The sequence below is a fragment of the Echinops telfairi genome, unplaced genomic scaffold, assembly GCF_000313985.2.
Source record: "Echinops telfairi isolate 266 unplaced genomic scaffold, ASM31398v2 ScPeMD7_5592;HRSCAF=6446, whole genome shotgun sequence".
In the NCBI taxonomy this organism is placed as follows: domain Eukaryota; kingdom Metazoa; phylum Chordata; class Mammalia; order Afrosoricida; family Tenrecidae; genus Echinops; species Echinops telfairi.
The window spans coordinates 46,319,261-46,338,251 of NW_022109491.1; the positions used below are offsets into that span (position 1 = coordinate 46,319,261).

At 40.6% G+C, this 18,991-nt stretch overlaps 1 pseudogene; it reads right to left on the reverse strand.

Annotated features, from left to right (window-relative positions):
• Window positions 1-12,995: 12,995 nt before the first annotated feature.
• Window positions 12,996-13,394, reverse strand: LOC105979966 (annotated as a pseudogene).
• Between the last annotated feature and the right edge of the window lie 5,597 nt (window positions 13,395-18,991).

An 18,991-nucleotide genomic window follows, 5' to 3' on the forward strand; every position in this document is an offset into this window, starting at 1 on the left:
ATAGGCACATATATAGAAAGAGATTTGCATCAAGAAAGAGCTAACACACTTGTAGATGTTGGTAAGTTCGGTCCAGTTCAAGCATATGGGGGAAGATGGTAAACCGGAGGCTTCTCCTGACTTATGTAGCTGTGGAGGCTGATGAACAAGAAAACAGAAAGACCGCAGAGTGGCAGATGAAAAGTTGGCTGAATCTACAATTGGTAGTCCACTGATGGTCCTGGGATTGGCAGGAAATATGACAAGAAGTCAACAAATGAGATGCAAGATCCAGATCCAACAGAATGAAGCTTTCCTACAGCCTCCTTTAAAAGGAGCAGCTCACACCCTTCATATCCTGTCAGCCTCCCCTGTCTTGTCCTTTGAATCTGTTGATCCTCTTGTCGCTATCACTCACTCACTGTCACTAAGCCAATTATTACTCGTAGCAAACCAATTGGACAGGATAGCACTGCCTCTGTGGGTTTCTGAGATTCTAACTCTTTAGAAGATTAGAAAGCCTCATTTTTCTCCTGTGGAGAGGCTGATGGTTTCAATCTGCAGACCTTGAGGTTAGCAATCCATTGTGGAACCATTTTACCACTGGGGCTCCCATTATCTACATAGGTTTTCCTAATATATAAAGAATCATACAAAATCAAGACAGAATCCAAACAAAAGGCCCAACAACAACCTGGAGCAATTCTACATTGAGTCAAGAAGGAGATCAATGACAAGGTATTATATTTTAACCTCACGACAGTTGCAGTAATTCACCCTGCATTGTACTCTGTTTGATACAGGGCCTTTCCCATCTCTGGCCTGTAGTCAGCAGGGATTCTTCTGAGGCTTAATCCACATGGGGGACCCTGCAAATTGGTTTTGGGTTTTCTCTTTCACCCACAGCCTTCTGTAAGCTGGGTATTCAAAATTTAAGCTCCAGTACTATTCCCCCCTCTGGGCTTGGTTTTCATGACTTACAGTTCTTGAATCAGACACGCTGGTGTGCTTCTTCCATGTGGACTTAGCCAACACGTCAGATGGCTGCTTGTTTTAAGACGATACTTTAAGACTCCAGCTACGATTCTATTCTCTTTGATATCTGGACACTATCTGCCTTCTTCACCACACATTCTTTCAGCATCCATATCTTCAGTGATCACTTCATGAGGGTAGGTGTTGAGCAGGCTAAGTCATAAGAATGCATTGTTCTTTTGGGGGGCACTATGGTTAAGTGCAAGCTCAAAACCCATTCGTGTATCTATGGTGTATATATGTCCTTGGCTCACTTTAAAGACATCATTACAATTTTATTTAAAGACATTATTAAGTATCCCCATGGAACAGGTGGTAGTTCTATTGCTATTACCTTTAATTTAGCCATTGGTATAGAACTTAAAGCATGTTTAGAAAACGAGAGTATACCTATATAGGACCATTTTTTAGACCAAATTCATATTATTGATTTGTACAGATTAGGAGCTTAGGTGACTGGACACAATTTATACTTAGGGAAAAACTTTCATTACTGCACTTTTATAAAGACAAAGAGAGGATGAAAACAGCACATACATTGAGTTCTTGGGTTGCTACTTATTGGGGACTCTGAAGGCAAAAATTTTGAACTGAATTGCAATGATTTACACATTACTATCCTTAGGATAGTAGTCATCTTTTTCTCACACTAGGCTATTTCAGCCTTAGTGAGTATTTCCATTTTTAAAAATCTGCTAGCAGTATATTTAAGATACACTTCAGTGTCTGTTAATTTGGGAGATGGTCGAGTAAGGTTATATGGTAGGAAGTGATTGGTCTTTTCCCACTCTCCACGACTTGGAAACTTACCCATGTGAGACAAAGCCTTCCTCGTCAGTGCTTTGTAAGATGTACAGGTGAGGCTGTGGGATACGGGTGATGAGCTCTATCTAGGCAGGCCTACTCCCTCCTTGCCTGGGGAAACGGAATGGAAGATTAAAGGACTTGGGAACAGGACCTTACCTTTTATTTTTATATAACTGGTTCCTTGGACATGTTGTCAAGAGTCACCATTCCTTGGAGAGGGATACCATGCTTGGTAAGAGGGAGGGTTAGTGAAAAAGGGAAGACTTTCAACAAGATGGATCGACAGTAGCTACCACAACGGGCTTTGGCACAAGAACAATTGTGAGGATGGTGCAGGACTGGGCAGTGTTTCATCCTATTGTACATAGGGCCGCTATGGTTTGGAACTGACTTGATGGTACCTAACAATTATAGTTCTTTTTGGTACAATGACTCTGTCTTCTTTACATCTTCCTGCATCCTTCAATATTGTGTTAATAGAATCTTTCAATGTTGCACATCAAGGCTTGAATTTTTCTTCAGTTCTTTCAGTTTAAGATACACTGAGCATGTTCTTCCTTTTATTGCTTTTCTAACTCTAGGGCTGTGCATATTTCATGATAATATTTTACTTTGTTTTCTCCAACTGCCCTTTTAATTTTCTTCAGACTCGACCTGAATGGACATATGTGCCATGGTCGGTTCCTCGGTCAGCCTCGGGTCTGGTTTAAGCTGTGTAGATTGAGCTTCTCCGTCATCTCTTCCCACAGATGTGGTCAGTTTGACTCCTGTGGACTCCGTCTGCAGAGGTCCATGTGTTGTTGGAGAAAGGTTCCTGCTATGAATAAATCGTTGGCTGTACACAATTCAATCACGTGATCTCCAGCTTTGTTTCTGTCACCAACACTCCAGCTATGTTCTTTGTTCCTCTGTGTCCCTTTTGCAATCCAATCACCAATAATTATTAACTCATCCTGATTGCATAGTTGATCAATTTCAGACTGAAGACATGGATGGAGTTCATCAACTCCTTTGTCACTAGCTTTTGAGATTGTTGCATAAATTTGAATAATAGTTGTATTGATTGCATTTCCTTGAAGGCAGAGAGATATAATCCCATCACAGAGAGCATTGTACTTCAATGCAGATCTTGAAATGCCCTTTGCGAATGAATGAAGTCATTCCTTTTGATTGTGCCATTCCTGGCATAGCAAACCCTATACTTTTCTGATTCAAAATAGCCAATGCCAGTCCATTTTAGCTCATTAGCGCCAACGATATCAATCTTGATGTGGTCTATTTCATTTTTTACTGCTTCCAATTTTCCTAGATTCATACTTTATACAGCCCAAGTTTGATGATTAGTAGATCTTTTCAGCTTCTTACGTTGAGTTGTGCCCCGTCAGTAGACGAAGATCCCAAAGTCTCCACTTCCACAGGCTTTCCTCCATTCAACCACCATGGTTGACTCTATTTTGATAAGGTACCACCTCCTCAGTCACATTTCAAATACCTTCAGACCCAAGGAGTCTATCCTCCAGTCCTATCTCCGAAATTTTTCTGCTTCCATTCATTTGGCCTTCAGTCTCTGACAATATATCAATGTTATGCATGAGGTTTTCTTTTTATTTATTTATTTATTTATATTCTTTTTTATTTTAAAACATTTTATTGAGGGCTCTTACAGCTCTCCTAACAATCCGTATGTCAATTGTATCAAGCACATTTGTACATATGGTGCCATCATTATTTTCTAGACATTTATATTCTATTGAGACCTTGATGGCAGCTCCTTGTCTCCCCACTTCCCACCCTCGTGTCCCCTTGATAAATTACAAATTATTATTATTTTCATATCTTACACCCACCGCTGTCTCCCTTCCCCCATGGTTTCTGTTGTTCCTCTCCCTTGGGGTGTGGGAGTTACAGTTATGTGTCCATCATTGAGATTGGTCCCCCCTTCCTCCCCTCCTCTCTGCTACTTTCTCCAAAGTTGGTAGCCAATTCCTTCTTCATAGTAGTTCTTAGGAAGCTCCACTGAAACTTGTCCACTTTGGGTGACCCTGCTGGCATTTGAAATACCAGTGACATAACTCCCAGTATCACAGCCACACACAAGATACTACTGCACGACACACAGACAGACATGTAGAGTCGTGTCCGATCACACCATAGATTTTATTGTGTTATGTTAGATCCCATCGTGGGGAATGGCTGCCAAACTATTGAGAACCCTGGCCCAGCTATATTGATAAAAATATCGAATCACCCCAGATAACCATGCGGAAATCTGGCCATTTCAGGGGAGAACTCCAAAATGTGCGTATTTGCGGGCCTTTCTCTTGGGTCAGATGGTTTCCCCACAAGAAGTGCAGGGTAAAGTTCAATTGAGTATGTAGCCTTCTGGGAGCTAAGCAGGCAAGTGTTCATACGTCAACTTTGATTCCCCCACCCCCCTTTTTCTTTAATTTAAAATTTTAAAATATTTTATTTTTAATTGAGTGAGGGTTTATAGAGCAGATCATCAATTTTAAATTTAGTAATTCATACACATTTTGTTTCATCTCGCTAATTAAATACCATCACTGTAGCATTACTTATCCCTCTTCCTCCCTGAGTTCCCATTTCTAACCCTCCTTCCTTTCTAACCCTTCTGAGCTTTGTTCTTGGGCAGATGCACCCTTTTGATCTCAAATGCTTGATGGCTCTAAGGTATATTAACCTCATGAATGTTACTGTTTCCCTTATGGGCCTTTTTGGCTGAAAATTGAGCTTTATAGATGACTAAGGGCCATAGTCTTGGAGGTTCCACTGGTTTTCATTTATCTAGGAAGCCTAGTCTCTATGATTTTGAGCTTTGTTGGGCATTTATCTCTTATTCTATCCACAAACATCTCATGTGGTGTTTGCAGAGCAGACGGTAGTGGTATATGGGCATCGTCTAGTTCTTCTAATCTTAGAGCTGTGGAGACTGAGGTTCCTGGGGTCCGTTAGTTCATTGGACAAATTGTTTCCACTTGTCTTCAATTGACTTACTTATTGTAAATACATCTTCTCACTACCACCTCTCACTGTTTGTGCCACATAGACTCAGAATATCTTCTTGTCATTGTCTAGGATGCACACTTCTCAACTTCCCCATTTCCTGTGCCTCTAAATCCTGAGGTTCACCAGAATGAGCATCAGAAGCCAGGTGCCATACTGTCTGTTGGCATGACCTCCCTTCTTCAGGATATTCACTTTCAGCTTTCTCTTATCTGCAAAATCAGCAGTTCTGAACCTTGGGGTCATGACCACTTTGGGGGTCGAATGACCCTTTCACAGGGGTCACAACAGTAACAAAATTACAGTTATGAAATAGCAACGAAAATAATTTTATGGTTGGGGTCACCACAACATGAGGAACTGTATTAAAGAGTCGCGGAATTAGGAAGATTGAAAACCACTGTGCCAAATGAATTTCCTTTTTCCTTTTAATTATTTTTTGACAAAATGAATTTTCTAGCATCCAAAAACTGTTGCCAGCTCTCATTGGCTGTTGTGTCATCTTCTAATCCTTTTGTTCATATGGACAGAAGCCTTTTTGATTCTATATCATTTTACTGGGGTGTTGGAAGCAGATTTACTCTGCCTGCTTTATTTACTTGACACCTGTAATCAATCAGCTTTTAATTTAATAGTGAATTTATTTGTACACCTAAATGATATAGATTTTACATTGGGCATTAGGGTCAATGCATGTGTCCTGTCTAGCTGTCATTTGTTTTCTAGTTTATCTTTTATTATTTTGGTATCAGGCATCTGGTAGCTTTAAAAAAATCAGTTTTAGTGACATATGGAGGGGGGTGGTGTACCAAAGAAAACATGGAATTTTTTTCAAAGCTATGTATTTATTTATTTACAAAGCAACCTTATCACTTTCAAAGTACCCTCCATTACATTTAACACATTTGTCAAATCTGCAATTTCATTCTTGGAAACATTTTTCAAACTCATCTGTTTGGATGGCTGAGAGCACATCCCTCATTTTTTTTCTTCGCCTCTTCTATGTCATCAAATCGCTATCCTGTCACGTCCCTCTGAATTTTTGGAAATAAAAAGAAGTTGCACAGAGAAAGGTCAGGGGAGTAGGTGTGTTGGGTAAGAGAGGTATGCTATTTATTGCCCCAAACTGGCACACCGAGATGGCTGTGTAAGCTGGTGCATGATGGTGAAACCAGTCCCTCATCTGCCACAAATCAGGTTATTTTTGTTGCACACTATTGCACAATCTTTTCAGAAGCTCTAAATAGAAAGCTTGATTAATAGTCTGACCTGGTGGAATGAACTCCATGTACACTAAGAGTCAACATTTTTGTCCATTCAGGAAGTTGATGGACATCCATCAACTTGAAGTTTGTCATCAATCTTTTTTAAAATGAGAAAAACATTGAGGTTTTTCCCATACTGCTGGCCTTGTAAGCTGTGTTCAACATCAAAACAGTTTCTGCGGCATTTTTCCTGAGCAAGAAACAAAATTACACAGCCACATGCTGTTCTCTTAAATTGGGCATTACAAAAACAACATTCAAGTGAAACTTCTTACCAAAAAATTCACTGTGACCAGAGGGAACCCCAAGTGACATCACTGGATGCACTTATTCAGAATAAGATGCACACATCTACCTATCTTGCATTTTTAAGTTTTATTAGCACTTTCTCCACATGCCATATAATTTAATTCTAGAACATGTTCTGCTTCCTTGTAGTTATTTGTATTCATGTATTTTTTCTAATTGTGGCAATATATATATATACAACAGAACATTCCTCAATGCCCCAATTTCTACTTGTAACTCAGTGTCATTGATTATACTCTCCATGCTTTTGAGCAACTATTGATATCCTTTTCCAAATTATCCTATCACCATTGACATAAACCCAATGGCCCTTATGCAACAATTCTTTCTCCTTCATCTTTGTAACCATTTGGTCAACTTTGGTTTCTTTCTTTTTTCTCCATAGTTTTCTTGATATAATATTCATCTGTCATATATTTCCATGGTGAAATCACTTTTAAAATGAGTTGTATAATCACAATCAGTTCTAGTGTTCCCCCCTCACTCCCTGCTTGCTGCCCAAATCCCCACACCCTCCCTTCTTGCATTTCATATACAGAAAGACATGCACACAAAAACAACAAAAGAAAACTGAAAAACATCCATCAAAAATAAAGCAGAAAATATTAAAAACTAGAAAAAAATTTAAAGGGCCCAAAGGGAGAACAAATAATAAGATGTTACATTTTAACCTAACCTTGCTAAACTCACTTACTAGTCTTTGACTCCCATAATTACTTTGGCTTCTAGTTTTAGTGAATTATATTAAAAGAAAATTTGAAACTCAGAAAACACCACTTTTATCCTGGAGGCACATTTTTCCTACAATAAAATGACTCATACAAGTTTTTGTTTATTACTTTAGCTTTGTAATTCCTTTTATTGCTTAATTGGAAAAATCACGTTTACCATATTTTATTGTTAAACATCTTCCTGTTTGTTAAAATAAAACATCATGTCCTCTCTGTAAATAGTACTTACTCTGATTCATATCTGTCATTGCCCGAATCCCACATTTTAAATAAGCAAACAGCTTGGCATCTGTTGTTACTCTGTTTCTTTTCTTTCAGATTTTGTGGGGAGCAGAAAAGACAGAGGAATTTTCACTTATTTTGATAAATCCTAAACAATGTGCTTGACAATAAAATGACTTGGATGAATGTACTATTATTGTTCAGTCACTCAAATATTTAATCTGTACCAATCAACACTCCATGTATTTCAGTCTAAAAAGTTGTGCTATACAATTATACTTTCCTTTCCTCTACACTATTTTTAATTTTATTCCATAGGATAAATTAATGATACTATCAATAGAATTGCCATATGTTCATGGGGATATTTATAATATTCACCAGTAAAATGATAATGATGTTTCTTTTTTTTAAATAATGATCTTTCTAAAGTGAACCTGGCATATATAACCCATAGATATACAAATGGATTTGAGCTCACACTTAATGATAGTTTTAATCTAAGAACAATTAATTCTTATTACATGGCCCTATTCCATACTTGCCATCATGAAGAGATCACTGAAGATATGGGTGCTATAGCAGAGTATGGTGAAGAAATCAGATGAAACCTGCCCATAGAAATAAGAGAGTCTGGGGTCTTAAATCAAGCAGCTGTCTAAGCGAGATGTCAGCTAAGGCCATCTTGTGTGACCCCAGGATTGTAAATAATCAAACCCAAATCTAAAGGAGAGAATGGTATCAGAGCTTAAAATTTGAACACCCAGATTTCAGAAGGCTATTGACGACAGTAAAAGCCCAAAATTTGTTTGCAGTGTTCTCATATGCATTAAGCCTTCGGAGAATCCCCACTAACCATTGATCAAGGATGTGAACATCCTTGCTACTAGATAAAATACATGGGAAATGAATTAATTCTGAAAATTAAACAATGGCCTTTATTTAGTTTTATCATATCTAACCTGAGCCCACTTTGAAATAAAATGCACTTTTTTTGTTCCCTTAAACTGCATAGAGAGAGGCCTGAAGTGATGTTTCCCAGTTGTTATTCCGGGGTGGTAATTTAATGATTTGCTGATTTTCAGTTTTTAGCAATGTGCGTCTGTCACTTTTATTAAAACACAGTTGTTAAAAAGTATGACTAGTCCGGGGTGTTGTGAGGTGCCATTGGGTCAGTTCCTCCTAATAAGTTCCACAGGAATAGCAGAGCAAACCACTGCCCGACCCTGAGCCATCCTATCCTCATAATCATTGCCATCTTAGAGCTCATCGTTGCAGCCACCGTATCCCAGATCTCATCAACGTTCTTTTTCTGACCCTTTCCTTAGCAAGTACGACGTCCTTCTCCAGGGACTGATCCCACCCGATAATAAGCCCCGAGCACGTCAGACAAAGGCTCGCCATCCTTGCTTCTAAAGAGCATTCCCAGTGTAATTTGCCTATGAAAACAGCTTTATTCATTCTTCTGGAAGTTCATGATATATTTCATATTCTTTGAAGCACTGTGATTTAAAGGCACCAATTCTTTGGTCTTCTTTATTCATTGTCTAGCTTTCCTAGCTTGGGTCAAGAGTAGCTTAGTCCACAAAGTGATACCTTTAAGTAGATGTCGATTTAAAAGGTGTTTTTAAAAACCCGTAAAAGAAGTTGTGCTGCCCTATGGGCCTTTCTGGGAAGAGGAGAGAATAACAGAAAAGGGATGTGCTTCACTCTGAACTGGCTTTGCTAAGGATCTGGGAAGTGAAATAAATCTCCTGTATGCTACATTTCAAAATTCCAAATTTCTTAAATGCAAAATATTTGTATTCAGTTTCCTTAACAAACACTAACATGGCACTTTTAAAATATGGCAAACATTATGCTAGGGATTTTTAATCCTCCTAACAGCCTAAAGAAATGTCTCCTCCTGTGGTAGCCCTTTCGTTGTTAAGTGCCTTTGAGTCTGTTCCATTTCACAGAGAACCTATGCACAACAGAACCCGACTGGGTCATCCTCACAACTGTCTTAGGTTAGAGCCCATTGTTGCAGCCACTGTAGCAACGATCTTGTTGAAGTTCTTCCTCTTTTTGCTGCTCCTCTACTTTACCAAGATGATGTCCTTCTCCAGGACTGGTCTCTCCTGACAACATGACAAAGAACATGAGCCAAAGCCTCACCACTCTTGTCTCTAAGGAGTCTTCTGGCTCTCCTCCTTCCAAGACAGGTTTGTTTGTTCTTTTGGAGGTCCGTGGTAATTTATTTCTTTAAAAAAATGTATTGGCATATACTTCATATATCATTCTATTTAATAATTTAATCATGTTAAGATTTGTGCAATCATCCTCTTAATCATTTTCAGAGCATTTTATTCTTATACTAATGATTGTTAGCTCCTCATTTCTCATTCATACTCCTTTGCCATGCCCTTATCTAGTTACTGTCTCTATAGATTTTCCTGTCCTGGATTTCATATACAGGGAATGATACAAAATAAAATACGTACTATATATACTTGAGTATAAGCCGATCCGAATATCAGCTGAGGCACCTAATTTTACCACAAAAACTGCATAAGAGTGTGCTGAAAAACTCAGCTTATACACAAGTATATACGGTACATACAAAATAATATAAACCTCAACAACAATGACTAGACAAAACGTCTTGGCACTTTCAATATTCTTTGCCAGCACATGGAACAATTTTTCTTCTATCTTCCTTAGGCAATGTCCGACCTTCACATGCATATGAGGCAACCGATAACACCACGGCTGTGGGAACTGAGGACCTGGAACATAGTGTATGCGGCCAAATTCTCTATGCTCCTAATTTCAGGGTCTGGAAGGCTGACTGGTGAAGGAGGCCTTCACATCTGTGAGAGAGAGATGACACCCGGTCACATTCTCCAGACCGGAAACCATCCCCACAATATCCTGCCATAGTAGTGCTACTTTAAAGATGCCTCTTGCAGGCACATAGCTGCTCACTGTACACCAGCAGGCTCTATCTGTGAGAGTAATCAAGTTCTATTGTCCGCCCCACACAAAGCACAGCCCTCTCCCTCCGGATACTGATCATAGATTGCTCCCCTGGAGAAAGCTCACGGACATCCAAGGGAACGCTGCCAACTTAACTCTAGTACCTGCCCACCCTGTTACCTGCCCACTTTGTTATGTATGAATTGATGTGGCTTGCAAACCTGATGATTATATAAACCTGTTAGGAAATACATTCTCACTCTTGATTCCGATTTTGGGAAAGGTGAGCACCCTGCAGCTTTGTCTTCTCTTTATTTTGACATGCCGCTCATCGGAACACTTCTGGTAGTGGGGCTGGAACCCATACATGGCTGGGTCAAATGCACTTTATTCCTCAAAGTAACATTTTGCCTTTCAACACTTTAAAGAGGTCTTTTGTAATAGATTTACCAAATGCAATGTGTTGTTTGATATCTCTCTCTTTTTAAATTAAAAGATCATTTTATTAGGGGCTCTTATAGCTCTTATAACAATTCATATGCCAATTATATTAAGCATATTTGTACATATGTTACCATCATTATTTTTTAAACATTTACTTTCTATTTGTTATTAGCTCCCTTTTTCCCCTCCTCGCCCCTCCCACCCTCGTGATCCCTTGATTAATTACAAATTATTATTATTTTCATATCTTACACTAACCGCTGTCTCCCTTCCCTCATGGTTTCTGTTGTTCATCTGCATTGGGGGGGGGGGGTGCTTATGTGTCTTCGATCATTGCAGTCAGTTTCCCCTTCTTCCCCTCCCCTCTCCACCTTCCCGCACCCTACTTCCCCCTACCCTTTTGGTATTGCCACTTCCATTTCTGTTCATGGATTCTGTGGGTTGTGAGCTCTTATCACTTATCTGTCCTTGTACACATGCTCCAATCTAGCCCATAGTGAAAGGCAGGATTGGAGTCATGATAGTGGAGGGGGGATGGGGTGAGGAAGCCACAAGGAGCTCAAGGAATATAGTGTGTTTCATTGGTGCCATACGGCGCCCGAGTTGACTCATCCCTTCCTTGTGACCCTTCTGTGGGAAATGCCCCATTGTCTACAGATGGGTTTGGGGTCTCTGCTTTCACCCCCCTCATTCTTAACAATATGGTTTTATTTGTTTGTATGTTTGCTTGTTTTGGGGTCTTCTGATGCCTGTTACCCGATCCTGTCGACACCTAATGATCGCACAAGCTGGTGTGCTTCTTCCCTGTGGGCTTTGTTATTTCTCTGCTAGATGGCTGCTTGTTTAACATCAAGCCTTTCAGGCCCAAGACACTATATCCTTTTTTTAAAAAACATAATTTTATCGGGGACTTTTACAGCTTTTATCACAATCTATACATACATCCATTGTGTCAAGCACATATATAATGTATTAGTCTGGGTACATTAGAGAAACAAATCCACAGGAACTCATATGTATAAGTGAGAGTTTTATATAAAGGGTAAACATCCCAACCCAGTGCTACCCAAGTCCACAAGTCCAACATTAACCCATATGTCCGAAATCCATCCACAAAGTCCTCCTCCATCTCACAAAACACATGCAATGATGTCGACAGCAGAAGGAAAGCCGAGTCAGTGAATGTGTAAGCATCTCAGCGCTGGCAGGGGTTTCTACAAGGCTGCTCCACAACCCAGGGCTGCATAGGGGTAGGCCCATGCGGGTTCTCCTTGGGGATGTCTTGCAGGAAGTGAGTCTTGCCAGTTGAAGCAGGGAACTGGCTAAGGCAGCTGCACCCTGGCCAACCATCACAAAGCAAGAGACCCGAGAACTAGAAAGGTGAGGCTCACTGAGCCATTTATCCCTATGCCCTTCAATTAACTCCACATGTGTTTATCGGCCAGGTTGGCACAATAAACTAACTACCTCAATACATATGTTGTCATCATCATTTTCAAAACATTTTCCTTCTACTTAAGCCCTTGATATCAGCTCCCAGACACTATATCTTTTAATAGCTGGACACCATCAGCTTTCTTCACCACATTTGCTTATGTACTCATTTTGTCTTCAGCAATCCTGCTGGGAGGATGAACATCACAGAAGTCCAGGTTGTTAGAATAAAGCATTCTTGTGTTGAGGCAGGGCTTGAGCAGAGGCCCCAAATATGTCCACTACCTCAGTGTATTGCCAAATAAATATATGTACATAGGGTCAATATTTCTAATTTTATGAATTAATATATTTACATATGTACAAACCTATGTTTATGCTTCTATCCATAGCTTTGCTTCCTAGATCTTTCCTGTTTCCTTTTACTTTCCTCCTGCCCCACCATCACACTTGCCCTTCTTCTGTCTCTTAGTAATTCCTCTCAGCTAGGTTGCTGTTCCTCCAACATCCAATGGGGTAGCTACATCCTCCCCATTGTTGAATTAATTCCCTAGTTGTTCTCCTATCTATGGTGTTGTTTGCTCACTGCTCCCTTCCCCTGGCTCCTCCTCCCCCCAAATCCCTCCGGAACCATTGGTCCCTTTGTTTTCTGCTCCAGCTTGCTTCCCATGCCTTTCTTTCTTTCTTTTTTTTTCCAAACAACCAGCCACATAAAAGATTTTACAGTTTATTAATTCTCTGGTGAAAAATCCACATAGCCAGTGCAGATCACGTCACTGTAGACGCTCTAGTCTTGCTTTTTGCCAGCACCCACGTTGGCCTTTGCAGTCCCCCTGACCTTCTTCATTCTGTTCTTGCGTCCCTTGCGCTGTTTACTTGAGGTCTTTTTCTTCTCAGACAGGCCATGTCTTGCAAGTCTGTGTTTAGATTGATTTTTCTTTGCATAATCCAAAGAATCATAAATCATGCCAAAGCCAGTAGTCTTGCCACCACCAAAATGGGTTCTAAATCCAAATACAAAAATGACATCTGGTGTGGTCTTGTACATTTTGGTTAGGTTCTCACGGATTTCTGTCTTAGGCACTGTTGCTTTTCCAGGGTGAAGGACATCAATGACCAGTTGTTCTCACTGAAGTAGTCGGTTGGTCTTGAACTTCCTGGTCCGGATGGTTGCTGTGTGCTTCATGATGGTGTAGAACGCTCAAGCAGCCAGAGCCGAAATGCCCATGCCTTTCTTATATAGGTAGGCAAAACCAACAATAATGGAGACAAAGCAAAAAGAAAGCAAAAGATTGAATAACAAGAGGAAAAAAAGATAATAACTCAGGGACAAAACCATACATAATTTTAGGTCTGTCTGCTGACTTTTATGACTAACTTCCCACTGGTCCTGGGGGAATTCCGGGAAGTGCCCCTCCTAGCCTGAAGCCTATTTGGGGGGCTCTTCAGGGGTTTTGTGGCTTTGCTTTGGTCCCATTGCTAATCTGTTATGTTCCCTTCTTGGTTCTCCCCATTGTGGAGGGTTCAGACCAGACTAACTCCCCATGGTGTGTCCCCAGTATTGTCCACTGTCTCGGTATGCTCTTGAGCTGTTGTAGGCCCTATAGTCCTCTCTTTGCCTTAGCAGCTCCGTGCAGGGATGTCGTCCTCCGGACTGGCTGTGCTGATATGGGGTCTAGACCTGCACTCTCTCTTTTTCTGTCTTGAATTGCTTCCATCTGGACGTGTCATACCACCTCCTCTCCCCAATCTGTAGGTTTAGTGTTGTTCTCTGTAGCACATACTTCTAGGGAGAGGGTCAGTGTGGCTCTGATTGTAGTCCCCTCTTTTCATGAGTTGTTCCATGTGGTTACATCATACTCAAGATTTGGTGAGCCATGGTGGGGTCTGCATGCACACTCCCAATTCTGTGGAGATACAACCATATATTGTATATCTCTTAACTGCTGCTTCCATGAGCAATGATTGTAGATTGAGTTAGTTAGTTTATTGTGCCAACCTGGCTGATAAACACATGTGGGGTTGGTTAATTGAAGGGCAGAGGGATAAATGGCTCGGTGAGCCTACCCTTTCTAGTTCTCGGGTCTCTTGGTTTGTGAAGGTCGCACCAGGGTGCAGCTGCCTTAGCAGTTCCCTGCTTCAGCTTGCAAGGCTGACTTCCTGCAAGACATCCCCAAGGAGAAGCCACATGGACCTACCCCAATCCAGCCCTGGGTGCTAGAGCAGCCGTGTGGAGACCCCTGCCAGCGCTGAGATGCTTACACATTCACTGACTCGGCTTTCCTCCTGCAGTCAGCATCATTGTGTCTGTTTTGTGAGATGCAGGAGGACTTTGTGGATTGCTGTCTAACATATGGGTTAATGTTGGACTTGTGGGCTGGGCAGCACTGTGTAGGGATGTTTTCTTGATGCACACTTAACCTATATACGAAACTCTCTTATACATGAGTTTCTGTGGGTCTGTTTCTCTAAAGTACCCAGACTAGCACACAGATCTAAGCAAGACAAAAAAATTTGAAAACTTCGGTCTCTTCTCCATTGATCATGATGTTACTTATTCACCCAATTGTGAGGAGTCCATTTCAATTCATGGCAACCCCATGTTTGTCCGAATAAAACGATCTCTGCTCTAGATAGTTTTCAAGGCCGTGACCTTTCTGAGGCAGATGGCAAAAGCCTCTCTGCCCAGGCAGCTCTGGATGGGCTCAACCATTAGTAACCTGATGCTAAGCTGTCTGCACCAACCAGGAATTCTGTTACTTCAATAGGTACAAACAAAAAGCTAATTATAAATTCCCTATTATGCTAGTGGTTGACCCTTAACTCATGACAACCTTGTGCATGAATAAATGCTGTTTGGTTCTATGCCATCACTATGATTGCTTGTGGATGTGACCATTATGATCCATAACTCTAAAAACAAAAGTAAAAATAAAAACCATCAAAACTTCACAACCAACAAAATTCAAGTCAACATTAGTCCATTTCATATATATATGCATATATATCGTAGGCTTTGATATGAGCACAAAAAGATGATTCAGTGTCATGTCTAGTGTACCCTTCTAGGTTCTCTCTGGGTTTTATTGTCTGACATTTTATAAATCTCTACACTGTTTTGAGGAGCCCTTGGGGTGTAGTGATTATGGATTGGACTGCTAACCACAAAGTCAGCAGTTCAAAACCACCAACCACTCTGAGGGAGAAATACAAGGCTTTCTACTCCCATAAAGAATCACAGTCTCAGAAACCCACAGGAGCAGTTCTACCTTATTGTATAGGGTCTCTATGAGTTGGAATCAACTTGATGGCCATGAGTTTTGAGAGATATGCTGGAACCTTAGAGGTGTAGTGGGCTATGCATTGAGCTAACTACAAGGTCAGGTGTTCGAACTCACTAGTTAAAACCCACAGGAGAAAGATGAGCATGTATGCTCCTGTGATGATTTAAAGTCTCAGCAACCCAAGGGTCATTGCAATGGACTCAATAACATTGTTAGTTTCGAGTTTTTATAAGCTGTTTAAAGTGGATAAATGTTAGTAATTCTGACTATTCTTGCCCATACAGTACAAATGCATTGTTTCCAATAGAAGTATAAATTCAGTTGAGAAGCAATTGATTACTGCCCAGCAGATATTGCCTAGATGCACACATCTATTTATTTATTTTTGTCCTACAATTTTATTAGCATGTAACTTACACATCAGACAATTCAATAGTTCAATCACTTCACTAGGAGTTGTAAAATCATCACCACAATCAGTTTTAGAACATTTTCTTCATTCTTGTAGTCATCATTATTAGCTCCCCATTCCCCCCCAAACTCCCTTGTCATACCCCAAGCAATCATTAATCCAGTTATTGTCTCTTTGGATTTACCTATCTTGAATTTCATATACAGGAAAACACTAAAAAACAAAGCAACAACAGAAAAACAAGCAACAACAAATCTAACAAGAATGACAAAGTAAAATCTCAATGAAAAAGAAAGTAGAAAATATTAAAACTAGAACAAAATTTAGTAGACCAAAGGGAGATCAAATGATAGGGTGCTAAATTTTAACCTAGCTGCTCTTCAACAATCCACTTTCCAATGCATTCTGCATGTTAACAAGACAATTCACATCCCTAGTCCATGGTCAGAGGGGATTCATCAGGGGCTTAGTGCAAGTGTATGTTGCCTTCTTTTGTAAAAAACTAAGAGAATTTTAAAATGGGTCTTTTTAAATTTTAAAATGGGAAATTGAATGATAGTACATGTTGACCTAACTATGTATTCCTTGATTGACTTTACAGTGCTCTCTGTCTGATAGCAGGGCTATTCGCATCCATCAGCTATGATTCGGGGGAAGTCACTAGAGACTTAATCCATGTGTGGATGCTGCAAATGGATTTTGGGTTGTTCACACCCTTCTGCAAACCGGATGTTCACAATTTAAACTTTGATGCTACTCTCTCCTTTAGATTTGGATTATATTATTTACAATCTTTGAATCACAAGAGGGTGAGCTTCTTCCATGTCGACTTAGTCTTCACTTAAATGGTTGCTTGTTTGAAAACAAGACTTTAAGACCCCAGACATTATCCTTTCTGACAGCTAAGCACCATCCAGTTTCTTCCTCATGCTTTGCTGGAGCATCCATATTGTCAGTGATCTTTTCAGGAGGTGGAGCATCAAGCAGGGTCATATCTTTTTAAAAAAAATCATTTTATTAGGGGCTCATACAACTCATCACAATCCATACATACATCAATTGTGTAAAGCACATTTGTACATTCATTGCCCTCATCATTCTCAAAACATTTGCTCTCCACTTAAGCCCCTGGCATCAGCTCTTCATTTTCCCCCTTCCTCCCAGCTCCCCCCTCCCTCATGAAGCCTTGATAATTTATAAATTATTATTTTGTTATATCTTGCCCTGTCCGACGTCTCCCCTCACCCACCTTTCTGTTGTCCGCCCCCCAGGGAGGAGGTTATATGTAGATCCTTGTAATGGGTTCTCCCTTACTACCCCACCTTTGCTCCACCCTCCCAGTATCGCCACTCCCACCACTGGTCCTGAAGGGATTATCTGCCCTGGATTCCCTGTGTTTCCAGTTTCTATTTTTATCAGTGTCCATCCTCTGGTCTAGCCAGATTTCTAGGGTAGATTTGGGATCATGATAGTGGTGGGGCTTGGGGGCTGGGGGAAGAGAGGAAGCACTTAGGAACTAGAGGAAAGTTGTATGTTTCATCCTTGCTATACTGTACCAATTGGCTCGTCTCCTCCCCGCGGCCCTTCCTTCCGTAAGGGGATGTCCAATTGCCTACAGATGGGTTTTGGGTCTCCACTCCACACTTGCCCTCATTCACAATGATGTGGTTTTTTGTTCTGATGATGCCTGATACCTCATCCCTTTGACACCTCGTGGTTGCACAGGCTGGTGTATTTCTTCCATGTGGGCTTTGTTGCTTCTGAGCTAGATGGCCGCTTGTTTACCTTCAAGCCTTTAAGACCCCAGACACTATTTCTTCTGATAGCTGGGCACCATCAGCTTTCTTCACCACATTTGCTTATGTACCCACTTGTCTTCAGCAATCATATCAGGGAGGTGAGCGCACAATGATATGATTTTTTGTTCTTTGATGCCTGATAACTGATCCCTATGGCACCTCGTTGGCATGCAGGCTGGTGTGCTTCTTCCATGTGGACTTTGTTGCTTAGTCATTTCATAAGAACTAACTGTTCTTTGATTGGGGCTGCAATTAAGTGCAAGTCCAAAATCCATTTATGCATCTATAGTGTATATATGTGTCTGGCTCACCTTAGAAGACATCATTGTCATTTTATGTTAGAGAACATTATCAATAATCTCCCCTGGGACATCATTTCCACTGCCATCCAGTCAATGCTGATTCATAGCGACCCTACAGGGCAGGTAGAACTACCCCTGTGAGTCTTGGAAACTGCAGCTCTGTACAGGATTAGAAAGCCTCATCCTCCTCTTGCAGAACTGGCAGTGATCCACACATTTCTTTATAAATTTATTTCTACATTTCTGTTTCTTTGAACTAGTTGTAACATTATATTATTTTTATGAAGAATATACTTCTGGGTCAAGATGACCAAGTGATCACACAGAGAGTGAGACCCTCTCCAGTCTGCACATTAATTAGTCCACTCCGAGCGGTCCAAAGAAACGTCCTGCCCTCTGCGAAAGCACTTGTCACCCAGTCCCTCCCCAAGCCATGTAGGAAAGGGCCAGATACAGTCCCCCGCCCCCTATAAACTACTGGAGACCATCATCATCAGAGTGAGGCATGCCAGTTCTGACGAGCTACCTCAGGTCTATTCCTTTACCACAGCCAGCTAAAATTAGCCCCAATCTACTAGCATTTGGCTCTCTTCACTATCTCAGCCACCCATAGTCACAAACAACTAGCCTACAGCACAGATCCACCCTGCCGTTCTAAACACCCCAAAGAGCAGGATCACTCACTCCCAGGCACTGCTTCCAACTCCTAAAAAAATAAAAATAAAAAATCTCTGCTTTACAGTCTTGATCTCTCCCAGGATAGCATTTAGAACTCAGCTATTTTTTTCTTTCTTTCTCTTGGTTTTTATTTTTCCTTTTTCCTCCCCTTCTTAAAAACAAAGACTTGTACGATTCTTATAACCCCTTCTTAATCAGCACTCTCCACTTGTTGATCTTAAAAATACATATATATATACATATATGTATATTATTTTTAAGAAGATTTTTTAAGGTTTCTCTATATATTTTATGTATAGTACATATAT